This window comes from Lucilia cuprina, chromosome 6 (genome assembly GCF_022045245.1).
Source record: "Lucilia cuprina isolate Lc7/37 chromosome 6, ASM2204524v1, whole genome shotgun sequence".
NCBI classification, from domain to species: domain Eukaryota; kingdom Metazoa; phylum Arthropoda; class Insecta; order Diptera; family Calliphoridae; genus Lucilia; species Lucilia cuprina.
Genome location: NC_060954.1, coordinates 1,216,785 through 1,234,836, shown reverse-complemented (window position 1 = coordinate 1,234,836; position 18,052 = coordinate 1,216,785). Strand labels below are relative to the sequence as shown.

The window sequence follows — 18,052 nt, the reverse complement described above, 5'->3', positions numbered from 1 at the left end:
CTAGTTCTGTTCTAGTTCTGTTCTAGTTCTGTTCTAGTTCTATTCTAGTTCTGTTCTAGTTCTGTTCTAGTTCTTTTCTAGTTCTGTTCTAGTTCTGTTCTAGTTCTGCTAAGTTTCCCCCAACATTCCAACTAGAGAGATTTTAGACCTTTTCTCTTGCCTTTTAAGAGGGTAAAAGCTCATTGAGAACTCTATTTAAATGTCGGCTCATTTCTGCACAGCAAAAACAGCTAAAACAAACATTTAAAAGAACTTAGAGAAAGAGAGATAGAGAGGAAATGAAAAAAACAGAGAAACAAAAAATCTTATTTTGACACTTGTGACATTCGTGACATACAAATCAATTATTACGTGAATTTTTCTGCTTGCAAAAAGAAAACCTTTAAAAAAAATATACAAAAAATGTATAAATAAAAAACTGAGCGATTTTAGGCGATAAGGCACGTTTGGTGTTAAAACTAATAGAACAAAATCTGGATAATTAAACACAATTTCCTGGTTCAAAACTCAACGGAAGTAGAGTTTTAAAAAAATACACTTAACTAAACTAAAACGTGAATTTAAGGCTAATTTAAGCAGCATTTAAGAAAATTTAATATAAAATTAAAAGCAATTTTTGGTTATAACCTAAAAAAATTTGATTTTCTTAAAAGGTTTTGTAAGGAAATAGTTTTCTTTTTGGGGGATTTCAAGTGTTAAAGTGTTTTTCAAACAAAATGTTTGACAATTTACAGCTCTTTTGATTTTCTAGCTGTTTTGTGTTTGTCAGCACGCTCTCTTGCACTCACTCTCTGTGGCCTGTTGTTTCAAGTTTCACCCCTAAAAGTATTGAAAAGAATTTCGTAAAAAAAACCGCACCATTACAAACATTGCTTTCTTCTGCTATTGCTGGCTGGCAATCGATTTTGTTTCCGGCATTTTCACGTGGTTGTTGTGGTTTTATCCTTCTTTTCTATTTTATATTAAAAAAAAATTAAATGTAATAAAATAATATTTCATTTAAAGCAATACGAATCTAGAAAAGTGTGTGGTGTTTGTGTGTGTGTGTAAGAAAACAGAGTGTTGAGAGTTGTAAGTGTCAGTGATGTGGGTTTATTTTAACAAAATACAATACAATTAAACTGTAGAAAATACAATTGGTTCTGCTTGAATTACGAACAATTATAATGTTCATTCTTATTGAAATATTTAATGTCATTAAAGCCATTTAAGTCTTTAATACTACGTCATTGTCATCATCATCATCATTATATACCTTCTTTAGTGTTTTTTTTTATTTCCTTCATTAGGCCCGTTGAATAACTAATAAAGTGTATTTTATTTTGTAATTGTGGCATGTGTCTATAGAGTGTTTAGAGTGCTTGCAGCACACACATGATTCTACTTTCTATACAAAAAAATATATATTTTCTAAATATATCCTTTTTACCCACTCTTCACATATCCTTCTTCTTTATCTTGCTCATCATTATCTTCATCGGTTGTACATTTTCCATTGGCAGTTTGACCTATCGACCGAATTGCGTGTATGTGCTCGTTGTTCCTTATTGATTTTCAAAATTTAGTATTTCTTTGTCCTTTTTTTTTTGAATGGCCCCAGCACACAATATTCAAATAAAAAGTTCAAAAACACAAAAAAATTTATAAGAAAAAAGTTTAACAACTGTGTAAAGCAATAACAAAAATAAAATATATATGAGAAAATCCTATAAAAAATAAACATTACATGACTACTATTAAAACAAAAAGGTCTACTACAACAACAACATTTGTATATAATGTATAACACAACTGTGTGTATACTTTTGACCCATATTTAGTGGATTCAAGCAAAGAATAATACAACGATTGTGTACTTAAACGGAAAAATACATAAAAACGTTTTAATTTAAATCCCTTTAGAACAAATAAAACCTTTAAATAGAGACAAAAAGCACACAAAAAAAAAGAAAATTTAATTCTTATTGGGATTTTCAGCTTAAAAACAAACACAAAAAAAAAACAACTAAAAATAAATTTTTGCAAAAAGAACTATAGCTGCTAGTCACGCTTTTGTTGGAAAAAGGTGGCAACTTTATTTGCTTTTTTTTTTGCCATAAAACTCATTTACGGAAGTGGTTTCCAACTCACGGAACTTATTTTTCACTTCCATAGAAATATTTATATTTTAATACATATGAACAAACTAACTATTTCTTCATCTTTTATACCCTTGAAAAACTGCAATGAGTTTTTTTATTGTTGTTTTAGTTTTTTTCTTCTTCTTGCAGTTTTCTAGGTCATTTTATTGTAATATTTTGTTTTAAGCTGCTAAATTATGGCCTAATTTTTGTCACACTTAGTTAAATCTTTAAATTGTGAAATTTTCATTTAAATGAAAAGTTTTCTTCTAGGAAAAAAGTGGAATATTTTATCAACTATTTCTCTCATTTTTGCCAAAACATAATAAGTCACATAAGTAGTTTAAACAATATCTAATACACTTTTATTTATTAAATTTATAGATAAATTTCAAATTTTGTTTAAATACTCCTGACTATGACTGTATACAGCTGTAAAAGATATTCATCAAAAATATGAGTCACTTTTAAAAGTACTACTGAATAAAGTTACAAAATATAGTTTTATTTCGTTTACAACTGAAATTTCTTATTTTGTGTAAATACTTCTGACTATGACTATAAAAAAGCTGATTAAGATATTCAATATTTGTTACTCTTTAAAGTTCTACGAAATAAAGTTACAAAATAAAGTTTAATTTCATTTAAAACTGAAATTTCAATTGTGTAAATACTTCTGACTATGACTGTATACAGCTTTTAAAGATATTTAACAAAAATATAAGACACTCTCCTTAAGAATATGAAGGGATTTTGTTGCTTGTACTTTTGTTGGGAAGAATTCTTTCTTTGAACTACTTGCAGATTAATATTCTCAATCACACTACAGCAGAGTTGCAGCAATAACTTTCACTGCCCTCATTGGTCACCATTTGAGTTAAGTCAGTTTTTTAGTTAAAAATCAGTTTTTTTAGTAAAACTTAGTTGATGTATTGAAATTTTTTTCCTTTTGTAAAACTACTTTTTTCATTCAAAGCTTAGTTTTGAATCAAGAAATCAAAATGCAAAATCATCTTTTCTCGGATAAATCTTCTTTTGCACTTAAAAATTAGCAGTTTTTAAGCCAACATGGAACCCATATAAAATACCTACTTCTTTAACTTAACCTGTTTAGTAATTGATTTATTGATTTTAATTAATTGTTTAAATAAGAAAACTTAATCAAAAATTCATGTTAAAAATGCTTGGAATTTAAATTTAAAAAAAGTATTATAAAGAAAAATATTTAAATTAAAATTTCAAAAGTTTTTTTACGCTTGCCGAAATGCTGCTTAGACGTACGACCAAAGACAGCTGCCTTTATACCCTTTAGACAAAATAAACAATTTAATGGCAGAATGAATATTAGTTATTTTTTATTTTACGAAATATGAAATTTATTTTCAAACACTTCAGTCACTCACTCACTCAGTCACTTCATCATTCATTCTACGCTGCCTAACGTTTACAAATGTTGGCAGAGTGTTTAATTTTTCTTTCGATCAGTCAGGCATTTATTTTGTTTGTTTTTTTAATTTAGCAGCTTTGGAGAAATAATATCAACTACCTAAACAATTCTATCTCCACTTGCACAAATATCTATTGTCGTTTTTATCAATATTATTTTTATTTTTTTTTTGTTTAGTAAACAAAATAAATAAATTTAAATAGAAATATAAAAATAATATTTATAAATAAAATAAAAATTAAATAAAATTAAAAATAAATAAAATAAATATTAAATCAAATTTATATAAACAACAATAACAACAGTAATCATAATAATTAAAATTAATAATATAACATAAAAATAAATAAATAAATTATTCATAATTATATTAGCATCTGTAATAAAATAATTAAATAAAAATATATAAAATAATTAAATAAAATAAAAAAAATTAAATGTTGACTGGTAAAGTTTTCAAACCGTAGCCGAATGCGAATCCAAATTACATGCAAAATAAATGGGTACAATGAGGCCAAATAAATACGATGTGAGTATTAATATATATATTTTTTTTTATTTTAAGAAATAATTTCATTTATTTGCATTTGGTATAAGTTATTAAGTAAAATAAACAGTTTAAAAGAAATAGGAAAGTTTATGAGTATATGATACCCTACATCATGAAAAGCAGATTTTCTAAAAGAGACTTTAAGAAAGTTTGGGCTGATCTACAAAAGAAATTGGGGAAATAATACATTTTATTGCAATACAGATAAATATATGTCCACTTTGAATGTTGAAGGAATTTCTCCAAAGGGGGCTTGTATGGGGTCAAGGGTAAAAAGAGGATAAATCATTACAAAAATTAGCGGTGTCATTAATGCTTATATAAAACTTAATTGTGGCAATGATTACGAGGGGACTCAGAAAGTGATGTGTCGATCGATATACTTTAGGGACCAATATCTTTGTGTGTTACAAACGTCAGTACAAATGTTTGTTAACCCTTTCTACTGTAGTGATGTAGAGTACAAAAATAGTATTCAATGTATGAGACTAGTTTTATAAGTATTTGTAGTGAAAAGTCAGTTTTAAGTAAGTTAGTTAGGTAGTTAGTTAGTTATTTAGTTACATGGTTAGTTAGTTAGTTAGTTAGTTAGTTAGTTAGTTACTTGGTTAGTTAGTTAGTTGGTTAGTTAGTTACTTTGTTAGTTAGTTAGTTGATTCGTTAGTTAGTTAGTTAATTAGTTGGTTAGTTAGGTAGTTAGTTAGTTGGTTAGTTAGTTAATTAGTTAGTTAGTTAGTTAGTTAGTTAGTTAGTTAGGTAGTTATTTAGTTATTTAGTTATTTAGTTATTTAGTTATTTATTTATTTAATTATTTAGTTATTTAGTTATTTAGTTATTTAGTTATTTAGTTATTTAGTTATTTAGTTATTTAGCTATTTAGTTATTTACTTATTTAGTTATTTAGTTATTTAGTTATTTAGTTATTTAGTTATTTAGTTATTTAGTTATTTAGTTATTTAGTTATTTAGTTATTTAGTTATTTAGTTATTTAGTTATTTAGTTATTTAGTTATTTAGTTATTTAGTTATTTAGTTATTTAGTTATTTAGTTATTTAGTTATTTAGTTATTTAGTTATTTAGTTATTTAGTTATTTAGTTATTTAGTTATTTAGTTGTTTAGTTATTTAGTTATTTAGTTATTTAGTTAATTATTTAGTTAGTTAGTTAGTTAGTTAGTTAGTTAGTTAGTTAGTTAGTTAGTTAGTGTGAGTTTTCAGTCAGTTTTTCAATCAGATTTTCTCCTTTCAATAGAAAGTTCTTTGAAAAGTTAGTTGTCACTTAAAAGTCAGTTTTTCAATGAAATCATTTTCTTTTAATGAAAGACAGTTTTTCTCGGAAATTTCAGCTTTTCAGTGAAAGGTCAAATAAAAAACAACGTTTTTAATGAAAAATAAGTTTTTTGATGAAAAAAATTTATTTTTATTTTTTATCACAAGTCAGTTTTTAAAAAAAAAAAAAGATCAGTTAGTTTTATTGGTTAAAATCAGAGTTTTCAGTCTGTTTTATGATGACAGTGAAAACTCAGTTCTTGAATGACTAATTCGTTTATAACCAAACAAAATGTTTCTTATTCAAAGACAGTTTTTCAGTGAAAAATATATATTTTTTTCAAATAGGAAGTCAGTTTTTTAGTAAAACTTAGTTTATCTGTGAATCTGTTTTTCTTTTGTAAAACAACATTTTTCATTGAAAGCTTAGTTTTAAACTGAGTAATCAGTTTTTCACAGATAAATTTTCTTTTTCACTTAAAAATCAGTTTTTCTAGGAAAAGTCAGTTTTTTAGTGAGAATTTACTCTTTTGATCTTTTGAAATCAATAAATTATGATCTTTAATGCACAGTAAGTTTGTCAGAGAGAAATCCGTTTGCCAACTAAAAGTCAGTTATTCAGTGAAGAGTCAGTTTTGTTGGCTTTTCAGCAGAAAGTCAATAGAAAATTAGAAAATTTTATCATTTTATTGAACAGTTTTTGTAAATAAGATTTTAATTTTCAAAAATTTTTATTTAAATAATTTTAATTTATTTCAATTAAAATATTTTAATTTTTTAACCTGATAGCTGAGTAATAAATTTTAGACAATTTGTTTCATTTGAAATTAATAGAGATATTTGTAATATTTCTTGCACTTTTTTTATTATTGTAAATAAATTATGAAAACTTGTTTTTTAGCGATTAAATCATGGAATTTATAAAATTTATTTTATGCTGCAAAAATAACAAAAATAAAAAAACTTTTTATAAACATATTTATTAAGCGTTAAATATCACTAAAATTAGCAGATGTCACACTCGAACAGACAGACAGACAAATAAACATTGAAACAGACATTCAGCAAAGGTGTGAAGTATTTTTTACTTTTTTCAGCAGCAAACAAGTGTTTGTAATTTAATAATATATTGAAACTTAAAATGCAATATTTTCCATATATATTTCCATATCGATTTACTTGCTATGATTGCGTGAGTTTATGCTAAATAAGGATTATTAAGTTTTCAAAGAAAAAAACAAATAATGCAACAAAACAATCTTCTGTTAAACAGACTTCATGCTTGCAGGAAATTACACAATTATTATTTACATATGTACAAAGACAAACATTTTTTTAGGAGTAGTTAACTACTACATACCTACATAGATACTTATTGTTTCAGACATACACACCCGTAATTCAACACTTATTATTTTGGTGAGGCCTTTCGTTTAAGTTGCATGTTCACAACAATATTAACACCCAGTCAAACATAATACAACAGCATTGCTGTTGCTGCTGTTTGATTTTTGTTCTTTTTTTCTCAAATATAATAATTTATTAATATTTTCTAGTCCACTGTAATGAACTCACTCATCCACTCACTGGCGATTACCGGTGGCTTAAACTTTCAACAACATTTTCCACTATTTATTATTTATTTATTTTTTTTCAAAATTTTTTGTTTTATGCATAATTTTGTCTTTATCGACAGCTGTGGATTAAGATTAATCTATAAAAATGTTTATGAGTTTATTAAATTCATGTGTATATGTGTCCGTATTTAAGTTGTGTGCTGCTGTAGCCGGTCACTTGATCAAATTTCATAGGCGCTACAACAGGATCAGAGATTAGCTACCGTAAAAGCTAATGTAATTAATTTAGGCTAATCACAGGTTTTCGTAATAGAATTATTTTGCAATTTGAAGAAAATTTAAATTTGATTTTTTTTAAGAAAAATATTACTCATACCTTCCGTAGTCCTTTTATGATTTTCCTTTGTTTTAAGGAAATTCGGTTAAAATTCAAAATTAATTCTTTAAATACAAGTTAAACTTATTCAGTATGGCTTTAAATTAGATTTTCAAAACACAAATTGGATCCTAAAAACAACGTTACAATACAACTACAAAGAAGCAAATAAATTTAATAGAAATTACTCATACCATCTGTGGGCCAAAACAAACTAAAATTAAAAGCAAATTTAAATTTGTTTGGATAATCAGTAACTTTTTTAACGAAAAGAGAATTTTACTATGAAAAGTAAGATTTTTAATTAATAGGCAGTTTAATAGTGAAGAAGCAGTTTTACAGTTTACATTTAAAAAGCAGTTTTTTATTAGGAATTCACATGCAAAACCGGTTTTTCAAGTTAAAAGTCAGTTTTTTTTTTAAAGAGAAATCAGTGCAAAATCTGTTTTCTTTTAGTTAAGTCAGTTTTTTTTAGAAAAAAATTATTTCTAAACAAATTATGTTTTTATAGTAGTCAGTTTTTATGTGAGTTTTACAATAAAAAGTTAGTAGCGAGAAATCAATTTTTTTAATGAAAAGTAATTTTTTAGCGGAATTTCATTTTCAATGACAGTTTTTAGTGAGTTTTACCAAAAACAAATCCTTTTATTAATAAGAAATCAGTTTTTTGATAAAAACTCAGTGTTTATCACTTATAATGTCAGTTTTTCTGGGAAAAACTGTTTTTTAATAAAATGTAAATTTGTCAGTGAAGGGTTTTCCAGTGTAAATCCTTTTAGTGTGTAATATAATATTTTATTAAAAACGTCAGTTTTTCAATAACAAATCAGTTTTTCGCTAAACGGGCAGTTTTTCTTAGTTTTTTTAAACTTTTAAAGAGAAATAAATTTTTTATTAAAATTTTTTAAGTGTTTTTACAAAGAAAAAATGTCGGCAGTTTTTTAAAGAAAAGTCAGTTTTTAATGAGTAATCAGTTTTTTATTGAAAATTTTTCAATGATTTTACATTAAAAAAATTGGTTCAAATTAAAATAAATAAAAGTCAATTTAAGTGAAAAATCAGCTTTTCAGTTAAAAAGTCAGTTTTTAGTCAGTTTTTCAGAATAATCTCTTTTAACGTTTAGAAGTCAATTTTTATTACTAATATGTTAGTTTTTTATAAAAAAAAGTATTTCAGTGAAAGATCAGTTTTCCAGCAAAATATCAGTTTTTCAGGTAATAGTCAGTTTTTCATGGAAAATTAATTTTTCAAGCTAAAATCTCATTTTCAGAGTAAAAATCAGATATTCATGGAATAAGACACTTTTCCATAAAAAAAGTGTTTCAGTGAAAGATAAGATTTCCAGCGTTGCATCAGTTTTTCGGGGGAAAATAAGTTTTTCAATGCGAAGTCAGTTTTCAAGCTAAAATCTTGTTTCTCGTAGAATAAGACAGTTTTCTTAAAAAAGTATTTCAGTGGAATATTAGGTTTTCAGCGGAAGATCAGTTTTTCATTGAAAAGTATTTATTTTAATTGGAGGTCAGTTTTCAAGTTAAAATTCAATTTTCAGTGTAAAAATAAGACAGTTTTCTTTAAAAAACAGCATTTCAGTGGAAGATCAGTTTTCCAGCGAAAGATTAGTTTTTCAATGAGAAATCAGTTTTTAAGCTAAAATCCAATTTTCAGAGTAAAAATCAGTTTCTTGTTAAATAAGACAGTTTTCTTTAAAAAAAAGCAGCATTTCTGTGGAAGATCAGTTTTCAATGAAAGTAATTTTTCCAGTAAAAAGACAGTTTTCAATATAAAATCAAATTTTCAGTGTAAAATTTGGTTTTTTAGAGATTAAGACAGTTTTCTTTACAAAAAGTATTTCAGTGGAAGATCAGTTTACCAACGAAACATCAGTTTTTTTAGGAAAAAGTAAGTTGAGTGTAAGAATCAGTTTCTCATAAAATAAAACAGTTTTCTTTAAAAAAAAACTGTATTTCGGTGGAAGATCAGTTTTCCGAAAGATCAGTTTTTCAGTGAAAACTAAGTTTTTCAATAAAAAGTCAGTTTCCAATTTAAAATCAAATTAAATAATAATATTTTATTCAGTTAAAAGTATATTTGAAAGAAAAGTCAGTTTTTCAATGTAAAATCAGCTTTTCATTAAAAAAGAGATTTTTTAGTATAAAAAGATTTTTTTGTCAGTTTTTTTCTTAAAAAAATCTGATTTAATAAAAAAGCAGTTTTTAAAAAAAGTTTTGTTTTTAGCATAGAAAATTGGATTCAAAAGAAAAACAGTAAAAGGTCAGTTTTTTTTTTTGACGACATGAATGTTTGAAAACTTTTTTTTATTTCAAAGAAAAAAATTAATTTTTTTGGTAGGTTTTGTCAGTTTTTTTTTCTAAAAAAAAAAATTTTTTAGAAAAAATTCAGTTTTAAGAGAAAAGTTTGGTTTTTTAGCAAGAAAACAGAATTTAAATTAAAAACAGTGAAATATCAGTTTTTTAACGAAATGAAATTTTACATTATTTTATTTTTAAATTTTAAATTTTTTCGTTAAAATGCAAACATTGGTTGAAAAGGCAGTGAAGCCTGTCTCAAAAATCTGCAACAAGTGAATCTTTTAAACCTGTTGAGATTCTGTTCAAATTTGAAATTTTTAGAGAAAAAATAGGTTTTTAGTGAGAAGACAGTGACTCAACTGAATAATGTCTATTGGGCGATAGAACAGTTTTCAGTAAAAAACATATTTTTATTCATTTATATTTAAAAACATGTCGAGTTTTCTAAGACAAAAATTCCTTCTCTAAGCAAAAATAAAAGTTTCTCTTTAATTTCAAATTTAGTTTGTTAAGGAAAAGTTTTGACTTTAAAAATTTTTATCACTTTTCATTCACTTCTTAAGCTTTAAAAATGCTATTTTATGCCAAGAAAAAATCAGTTTTTAAACCATTTAACATCCTCCCTCTCCTTTGCCAACAAAACAATTTGTACAAAGAAATAATCTTTATAGCAAATTTTACTCAACAAAATTTACTTACTAGATAAATCTTTTATCAATATTCATATGAAACATTAAACACAATTAAATACATTGAACAATAACATGGTTGCGCAACATCCCCATCATCTTGCCATATATTCCCAGTCTCACAATGTCCTTTCGCATTAAACATGTCTGCAGCACTAAGCAGCTAAAGAATCGCATCAAATATTCGTAAAAGCAACTTAGTTCATGTTTTTTTTTACTGTTTGCTAATCCTCACCAGATACTAATCATCCAATTATCACATATCCATACATTTAATCGTTCAGCTTGTAGACGAGATTATCATGTGATACGAACAACAAATAGAAAGAAAAGCAGAAGGAGAGAGGGAGAGGGAGAGTGTGAAAGAGAGAAAAACTTAATTAAATTATATAAAAACTTATTAAAAACATGTTTAGGAAATGATGTGAAAGAGATTAGTTTAATTTGTTATTGTTGTTGTTGTTTTTTGTGTTTTTTTTTTTTTTTTTGCTTTTGTCATATTAAAGTGAAAATGAACAAACAACTGACCAGTGTGGAGGCAGCCAAGCAAACACAAGTACTCACAGTCAGTTAGTTAGTCAGTCAGTGTCCACTGTCAGCTAAATAAAGCTCAAACATTTTCTCAAATGATTCATCTAATGTAAGATAGAGTAAGTGTGTGTATGTATGTGTGTGTAAATTTGCATTGCCTACCACAATGTTTTGTTGCAACTATTTAAAGAATGTTGTAGTGTTAGACAGTGTACAACTACTGCAGCTAACACTCGTTTTCAACTGCTACGTGATGCAGCCAAATCACTCAGTTATACATGCAACATACCTCGTAGACCTCGTTGTTGTAGTTGTTGTTTTCCTAGTCCTAGTGTGTTTGTATGTAAAACAACGTTATTAATTTGCTGATAAATTTTAAGCTGCAATGACAGCGAATAACGACGACGTTGACGTGTAAAAATGAAAGAAAATCTACATTATAAACATTCATCCATCTATCCAATCCAATCCAAACCATTCATTCGTTTGTTGGTTCCCTGGTAAATACTTAGATGTCGTCATCATCATCATCATTATCATTTTACATTTTTTCTATTTATTTTTTTCGTTATTGCTGCCTGCTTGCAGTTGGTGTCTGTGAAGTGAGTGTCTAGTAAGTAGCTGTGGCTGTTTAAGTCGTGTTGCCTGCCTGGTAATTTTATTAGGATTAGACGCACTGTTTTACGTTTAAAGAGATCGATTGATCGTGTATGACTTACAAAAAAAAAGAGCTTTTGTCCGTCTGTCCGTCTCCTTGTTTTATTACTTTGCTCTGGTGACGCCAACAATAATAACAGTGTGTGTTGAACGTATAAAATCAAGCTTGCTTTTGTTGTGCTTTACTTGGCCTGCCATTTGTTGTAATATGTTGCACGCTCTGTACGATCATCGTTCTTTGTGCCACACAAAAATTACAATATTTTTTATTAACATTTTTTTTTTTATTTGTACATGTTTATTATCATTGTATACATTTTACGCGCACATGTGTGTGATTTTATAAAATATTGTCAATTTATTTTACTAATCGATGTTGTCAATTTAGCGGCGCGAAAAAAACTCACTATCGTTTAATAAATTTGTGTGAAAAATTTATTTTTATGTAATAAAAATTTCGCATAAATACAAAGTAAATGACAAAAGTTATATAAACATTTTGTAAAAACTTTTAGGAAATGTTTAGTTATTCGAATACAGGGTAACAAAATTCCCCAAATAGTATCTAATATTGCAAAATTGCAGGTTATTTAGCAAAAACCAGTGATTATTTTTTGAACTTAGTTCAACACCACCCTTTCTTCGAAGTTGATCAATGGTTACTAGTTTGTCAATTACAGAAAGATAAATTCTTTAAGATCCCTTAATTGATCGATCTTGATCATGATCGTACAATCATAAAGTCTTACCATAATGACGTTGATAATTCATCTGATTTTATGTATATAAAATCGTCAAGAAATTGATCAAATCAAATATCTCTCTAGAACTATCACACAAAATAAAAGAACTGATCGTTAAAGTTCTCAACAAAAATCAAAAACTGAAAATAAGGATCAGAATCGTATTGATAATTTAACTATTTTATTAATTTCAACCCATAATTCAATTGATCAATCCAAATATCTTTCTAGAACTTTCGAACAAACGAACTGATTATTAAAAGTTCTCAACAAAAGAACTGGAAAAAGGGAAAAAAAATCACAATAGATATATTGTCATTATAATATTGTCCACAGACTCTTGGAGATCATATAGAGAATTCAGATATTATCACAAGTTTCAAAATTATTATAGCATTACCCTAATTTCCAAGATCGTTCCGAGAGAATGAAGGGAGTTTGCTTTATGTGCTTAGGGGTACAACGATCATTAGTTTAAACTTTAAAGTCATAATGTAAAATCAAATTTTTCGATCGGAGTCGTATTGATAATTCATCTTCTTTATCAACTACATCATTAATTTCAACCTATAATTCAATTGCTCAATCCAAATATCTCTCTAGAACTTCAGAATAAAGTAAAAAAACTGATCGTTAAAAGTTCTCGAAAATTTCATTATACTATTGTTCACAGCCTTTTGAAGATCACAAAGATAATTCAGATACTGTCATAGCTCACAATATCGCTCCGAGAGAATGAAGCGAGTTTGCTTTATGTGTAGAATCAAATTTTCGATTAGATTCACGTCTTTCGGGTAAAGTTAATAAGTGAACTAAAATCTTGTTATAGTGAGTTTTTTTCAGTTATTAAAGCTCTCAAAGAGAATATCTTTAAAGAGTGTTATGAACTTAACTCTACAACAGAGAAAGGCAGAGAGTAAAAAATAACTTTTATGATTGGTTCTGCTGGTTTTTTATGCATGTGTGAGCAAACATACGAAAGGGAAAAAACAGTACAAGAGAGCTCATTTGTAAGCTCACTGCATTTTGCTGCTCCACAGGATCGCATAATATAAATATAATTTCTGAAAAAAACTACTTTGCATCAAAAAGACTTGAAAGAGAATATCGAATAAAATATTAGGAATTTATTGTATTCTTTGTATCCTTGATACAAGAAATCTTTTACGATTCTATCAAAGGTCAAATATGTTAGCTAAAAATGTCTAATTCTTTACGAGAAGATCCAAAAAAGATTATAGAGAATTAGTGGTTTAAAATTCTTCAGTCGATTTCTATTTGATAAACGACTTGATACCAACTAGAAATACAGATTTTTCCTTATCCTCAGTAAAAATTGTATCGTAATAGTGTCTCAAATGGTTAATAGAGAGTAAATAAATATTTCAAATTTCACCTGAAATGTTTATCTTGATCCAATTGCATTCCATTGTGTGCAACTTTGTATACATATTAACCTATACCATAAAATTTAGTCTTCACTAAGTTCCTGTCAAAATTTAATCAAATGTCTAAAGTTACATAATAACAAAAAAAACAAAATACATTAGACACTTGAAAACGACTTAACTAACTAACGAAGAACACGTACGAAATGTTCTCGTTAAAGAACGAAAAACTACGTGACATTTTCAAACGTCAATTATAATATTCGTTACAAATTGACATTAATTTTTTTTCTTTGCTCACTCTATTTTCTTTTGCTTTAAAAAAATTATATATATATTTGCTACAATTGACATCATTGCTACTGACGGTTGTCCTCAACATGATGATAGAAGACGAACTTAAAAAAAAAACAAAAAAAAAAAGAAGTTTATGGAAGACGGAATGTATGACCAGTGTGATGGTTGTTGGTTGATTGGTTGGTTTGTTGGTTGATTCGTTTGTTAGTTGGTTGCTTTAGTGTGGCAGAGTGGTGGCTAACAACTCAATTAGCCGACAGTTTTGCAATATTGATGACTACAGAAATGACGTTGATGACATACAAAATGATGTTGATGATGATGCAGCAATTTTAAAGACTAAGCTTTGGCTTCTGCTTACAAATTTGACAACGTTTGGAGACAAATTTTGAATAATATGTATTTGAAAATTATTTGTTTTGCTGCATATTTTATTTGAAGACATTTTTTTTCTACTTATTTGTCTCTATAAGGAGCAATTAATGTCAAACAGAAATAAATTTGTTAAAAACTATTTAAATATTTTATGAAGTGGTCGTGCAAACTTTAACAACTAAATTCAAAATAAATAGTAGTTAAAATATACAAAATAAAAAAAAACTAAATAAATTTAATAATGAAGGAAGTCAGTCAGTCTATTGAGTAGTTAATATTTTAGTATTTATTTAATTGATTTTTGATATGCTGTCATTAGTGGCTGTTGTTGTAGTTGTTTTTTTTTCAATATTTGGAGAGCAATTATGAAACATCAGGGCTAGTGACGTCAATTAAACTAAAAAAACGAATGGTTGGCACGTGTCATATCAAATTGTAACCCAAACTCTAGAAATTAGAATGTTCTTTTACTGGGTCTAGGAAAAACATAGAACCAGCAAAGGAAATATATTTTTCAGGCTATAACTCTACACAGTAAATTTTTTGCTCCTAAGTACAACAAATTCACTTGAAACAATCTACTAACAAAGTTCATTGTCCCCTTAAATAATAACGATGCAATATTTTTCGAAACAAAAAACCTTTAAAAATCATTCCACTCGATTTGCACTAAATTTATAAATCGATTTTTTTAGCAATTTCCAACTAACTGTAATGACAGAATGTTATATTATCTCATTAATAATAGGCCGGAATTGACCAAAAATAAAAAAATATATTAATATAAATTGTTGTTTTTACTAATGACTTTTTCAATTAATGTTACTTGTAATAAAAAATTTATATAAAAAAAATTAAAACTCAATAAAACCAATAATAAATTATTTAAGTTAAAACAAAGTAATTGAAACATGTATACGCAATAACGAATTTTAATTACCCCTATAAGGGGCAGCAGGCATTTTAATGGAGTATTTAAGTAACCATGAACGATTTTGGAAAAACAACCTTAATTTGATTAAGGAAGAGGGTATTTTTACTTTTTTAATGGTTTAACATTTAACGGTAATTGAACTGTTTTTTTAGTTTGTAAAATAGTTTGATTTTAAGTATAGACTGGGATAGAGTACTATCTTTTGTCAAGATAAAAGTGTAGTTTATAGTTTAGTTTATAGTCTAGTATATAGTCTAGTATATAGTCTAGTCTATAGTCTGTCTATAGTATAGTTTATACAAAGTCTACAGTCTAGTCTTAAGTCTAGTCTTAAGTCTAGTCTTAAGTCTAGTCTTAAGTCTAGTCTTAAGTCTAGTCTATAGTCTAGTCTATAGTCTATTCTATAGTCTAGTCTATAGTCTAGTCTATAGTCTAGTCTATAGTCTAGTCTATAGTCTAGTCTATAGTCTAGTCTATAGTCTAGTCTATAGTCTAGTCTATAGTCTAGTCTATAGTCTAGTCTATAGTCTAGTCTATAGTCTAGTCTATAGTCTAGTCTATAGTCTAGTCTATAGTCTAGTCTATAGTTTAGTCTTTAGTCTAGTCTATAGTCTAGGCTATAGTCTAGTCTATAGTCTAGTATATAGTCTAGTCTTTAGTCTAGTCTATAGTCTAGTCTATAGTCTAGTCTATAGTCTAGTCTATAGTCTAGTTTATAGTCTAGTCTATAGTCTAGTTTATAGTCTAGTTTATAGCCTAGTTTATATTATAGCCTATAGTCTAGCCTATAGTCTAGTCTATAATCTAGTCTATAGTCTTGTCAATAGTCTTCTCTATAGTCTTGCCCATAGTCTAATCTATAAACTAGTCTATAGTCTTTTCTATAGTCTTATCTATATTGATTATGGTCGATTTTTGGGTTCTATTTTTTAGACTTAACTAGAGTTTAGTCTACGGTAGTGATTATAAAAACTTTACAAACTTTCACTATTATTCTATTATTAAATCAATAATAAAATATAAATTCAATTTAAAATTTAACTAGATTTTCAACAATATAGTTAGTAATAGAAAAACAATTCTGCAATAGATTTCAAATCATCAAAACTATTTATCAATAAAGCTAAACTCTCAAAAAAAATTGCTCAATACTAAATATTTAATTAAAAACTTAAACCACGGGCGTCAAATGCCAACACTTTATTACAAATTCAAAAAAACCTTTATTCACATTCAAAAGCGATGATCTCGGCCAGATACATATGTTAATCCACCAGTTTCTAACACTTGTAAGAGTGAAGACAAGCCAATGTCAAACGACCAAGTAATTTAAGACAATTTATGAAAACATAGCGCAGATCGCCCACCCATTGTCTCAAAAGCTAAATCCAGATTAAATCACAATTAAAGACAAATTTAAACATTAAAATAAACTGCTGTGAAATTAATACACATTGATTTGTAACTTTCACTGCCCACAGTAGGGCGCATAAAAAAATAAAATAAAATCAATACACCTTTAAATGCAAATTTGATTTATTATGTTTTTTGTTGGCAGTTAAAACAAAAATGTTAAACATTTGATAAACAACATTGAAACTAAATACAAAGTAAATTTTGTAGACGAAAAATAAAATAAAAAATGATTAGATCAGCTCTATTCATATTGTTAATTTTTATTTGGTCCGACATGTTAATGAAACACGTTAAAGCTGACAATTTATTGAGTAAGTTTGGGAATTTTTATGTGAAACTTTTAAAAATCTCTTCTTTTTTCGCCCCCCCACTAGACCGTTTTATGAACTTCTCCCAGGCGCAGTTGAAGTATAATGCAAAATATTTTAGCAATGCTACAACTTCTGTAGATCAAGGTACTCTAAATGTGGACATAACCACTATACGCATTCTAAACTATGGTTTGCGTATCAATATTGAGACCCAAATCAAAATTGATAATTCCAAAAAGTACCAAACTTTATTTTACCAAGATTTTGAAATGTGTAAAGTACTAAATGAACGATTTCGGGAAAATTTAATACGCATTTGGTTTAGAAATATTTTAAAATATGGCAACCTAATGGAAAATTGTCCAGTGCCTATAGTAAGTTTTAGGTTTAATGTAACAGATAAAATAAATCAAATTTAATATCTTTTAGGGCCGTTATTATGTACGTAATATGCGTTTGGAAACAAAAGGTATACCGGCGTATTTGAGGCCTGGTGATTATCGCATGAACATTTACAAATATTATGGTAAAAGAAAGACGAAAAAGGAAGAAATGGTGTTTCTATTAGTTGTAGATATGAGATTTTTTTGAATAAAATATAAAAAAAAATTAACATAATTATTTTCCATCTAGGGTCTTTATTATTTGGAAGGGTTTAAATTCTAAATTAATATTATTCTAAAGTTTCAAGAATTTTTCATAAAAAAATATTTAAAATTATGTTTATCTACTTACAGGTTACTACAGCTTATGGTCTATGCCAAGATTATTTACCTCCTGATGGTGAGTACTGAAATGAAATTAAAAAATTTTGTTAAATATTTTTGCAATTTAAACATTGCCAACTGGTAAAAAATTTTAAGGTTTTCACTGTTTTAAAGACTATGGACTACACTAAGGGCTAAATAACTATGGAATAGACTATAAAATTGACTATAGACTAGATTGTAGACTAGATTATAGATTATACTTAAGATCAGATAATAGATTAGACTATGGACTAGACTATGGACTAGACTATAGACTAGACTATAGATTAGACTATAGACTAGACTTCAGACTAG

The 18,052-nt window shown here is 26.9% G+C and overlaps 1 long non-coding RNA gene across 4 annotated transcripts in view; it reads left to right on the top strand.

Moving 5' to 3' along the window:
* Positions 1–17,845, top strand: part of LOC124420707 — a 19,921-nt gene extending 2,076 nt beyond the window's left edge. For all 4 annotated transcript variants that reach the window (XR_006941315.1, XR_006941312.1, XR_006941313.1 and 1 more), the window contains exons 2-3: positions 3,942–4,096; positions 17,726–17,845. This is a non-coding gene — a long non-coding RNA (uncharacterized LOC124420707). The remainder of the gene's footprint in view (positions 1–3,941; positions 4,097–17,725) is intronic.
* Positions 17,846–18,052: the final 207 nt, after the last annotated feature.